Source organism: Frankliniella occidentalis, unplaced genomic scaffold (assembly GCF_000697945.3).
Source record: "Frankliniella occidentalis isolate FOCC.00 unplaced genomic scaffold, Focc_3.1 Scaffold44, whole genome shotgun sequence".
NCBI classification, from domain to species: domain Eukaryota; kingdom Metazoa; phylum Arthropoda; class Insecta; order Thysanoptera; family Thripidae; genus Frankliniella; species Frankliniella occidentalis.
Genome location: NW_026267174.1, coordinates 1,919,008 through 1,921,469, shown reverse-complemented (window position 1 = coordinate 1,921,469; position 2,462 = coordinate 1,919,008). Strand labels below are relative to the sequence as shown.

General features: G+C 53.3%; 1 long non-coding RNA gene across 1 annotated transcript; it reads right to left on the bottom strand.

Annotated features, from left to right (window-relative positions):
* Positions 1–640: 640 nt before the first annotated feature.
* Positions 641–1,322, bottom strand: LOC127749302 (uncharacterized). The gene is made up of 3 exons (XR_008011069.1): positions 1,142–1,322; positions 850–1,034; positions 641–764 (listed from the first exon to the last, which is right to left on the bottom strand). It is a non-coding gene; the product is annotated as an uncharacterized LOC127749302 (long non-coding RNA).
* Positions 1,323–2,462: the final 1,140 nt, after the last annotated feature.

Genomic DNA, 2,462 nt, shown 5'->3' with positions numbered 1-2,462 from the left:
ATCCTCCTCTCTATAATTACCACCACCAGGGGGAAAGCAATAGGCTACGCAGGCGCTGCTTGGCGCCGCAGCGAGGCAGGGCGTCAGCGCCGGGCGTTAGCGCCACTCTCTGACTCATCCATCAAACACCAGCTTGAGGCTGCTTGAGGCGCCGCGGAACTCCGATAAGGTCTCCGGTCTTTACCTTTGTGCCGACGGCTGCCTGTCTCTACCTACCACCGCCCGTCCGGACGCTGCACTGCACATCCGACTTCTAAATCAAATAGTTTTACTTATTCTCTGTCGCCGAGCCAACAAAGTTGCGGGGAACAATCATCCGTCATCCGCGCCATCTGTCTCCCTAGATTTTATGAGCGGGCAGAGTGCACACTCAACCATTTGGTGGTAAAATCGCATAACGGGGCGCAATTAACTCGCAAGAAAAACCAACATTAGTCGCCTGCAAGCCGCCAGGTAGGCCATCCCGCACTACACCGAAGCGTACTGAATTGATGTGGCCTACCCACCAGGCGACGTGAGCGTCGATACCGACTGAGGTGCCTGACAATAGTGCGAACGTGACAAACTGCTTTACCCTCTCTGACTTTGACGCGTCTCCTCCCCCAATACGTTCAGCAAGGTACCCACCTGAGGTACCTGAGAGGGCTGAGGCTGCTTCCTGCTTCTCTCCGTTGCTTCCTGAGCCAATGTGTGCATATTTCTATCACACTCAGTACACTGAAAATCCGATGGAAATCCGAAAATAACTAGTAGCACACCTGCAACTGAGCAAAACAACAATTAGCTCATCTGCAAGTGAGCAATGAAGAAATCGCTCACATTGAATGACATTGGGATGTGAATGAGTACCTGTTGACAGTTAAAATTTAAAATGTTTGTTCCGTTGGAACTCCATAACACATCTGACCATCTGACACATTGCATCAGTGTAGGTTGTTTGTAATACATCTCTTATCCACTGTAAAAGAGGCACAAGTGGATAGCCTTTCCTTCAATGCCACACTGACTGACTCACACCAAAATTCTGAAATAGACTGTTCAGAGTGCAAAATGTCAGGCACCATTTAAACAATTTTTGCAGAGTACGAGAGTGTTTGCAAATCCAGGCGCCAGCTTCCCTGGACTACAGGTAAACACTTACTTGAGTACAGTAATCCATGGCGCTGAGCTCCTAACCTCAACATTGCTGATATTTCCAGGAGGACTTCGGTATAGAAAAAACATATCAGTTTTCCACAGAGAATGAAGGAAAGCGTTCAGGAGATAATGATCCACCAGCAGCGTCTTCTGACACTGAAGTGTTCGACAAGAAAACATTGTTTTAGAAGTTTGATCAAACTGTGTAACGAATCGTGTGGTCCAGGTGTGGACGCCATGTTGTTGAACTGACTGATATTTTCTTTGCAAGGCGGTGGAGGGAGGGGGAAAGGGAGGGGGAGTAACGTTGGCGCTGTACTGTTCTATGGCGGGGCGATTGTGAAACTCGGAACATATTGACTCACCTTACGACACAATTTTTGAATCTCGTGCTTTGCTTTGTGTCAATGACGGTTCGCATCCTGGTCTAGGCAGGCGTGTCGCCGTCCTCCGCGTGCCGTGGCAGTGCTGCTCGAACGCAATGGTGTTAACGCCACACAGGGGGGCGAAGCCGACCACCGATGGGCCTGTCACAGTGAAACAGAGGGAGGATAGTGTTGTGTTCTTACGCCAGACCAGCAGAGGAGGCCCGACCTCACGCCGCGCCGCAGCAGCTTCAGCTCACCGTGTGCACCGAATGATCAGCGCCGCTTGGCCCCCGTGCGCGGAGCCCGGTGCGGTTTGCATACGCCACAGTCACTATACTTGCAACACGTTTGCTTTGCTCTTCCGTCTCCGCTCGCAACCCGCGGCGCGGCAGCAGTCAGTCTGTCGCCGCCGGGGTCGCCGACGTCGTGTCGAGGCGCGGCGTGGCGCGGCGATCGGTACGGGTCTGTGCCTGTGGGACCCGCGCGGTGGTGGCGGCCGGGACCACCTACCGACTGATACCCACCCCGCGCGCAACGATTGCGAAACGAAACGGTCGGGGGGAGGAAAGGAGGGAGGGAGACACAACGAAACATTACCAACTGCGGCAGATGCGCGGGCGCCGCGAAAAGAGCGCATTTTGTGAAATGCGTTGTTAATCAATACGATGCGATGGTAACATCAGTTTCCATATACTTCCTGCTAAAAAAAATACATTCCGGTAAAATCTGAAATCACGTTCTCTATCAATATTTCCTGGTTGCATCCTCATTCGGAAGAGAAATGACGCATTATAAATTTCGCGCCTCAAATCACCTCTCCAGCCGTCATCTCCAGGGGCCAGCGCCAGCCGAGTCGGCGCTGCTGACCCAGCAGCCTCCACCAGCGACGACGACGTGCCGCCCCCGTTCGCCTTCCGGCCGGCCCAGTGGCCAGTCGGCCACGTGACCCCGGGCCGG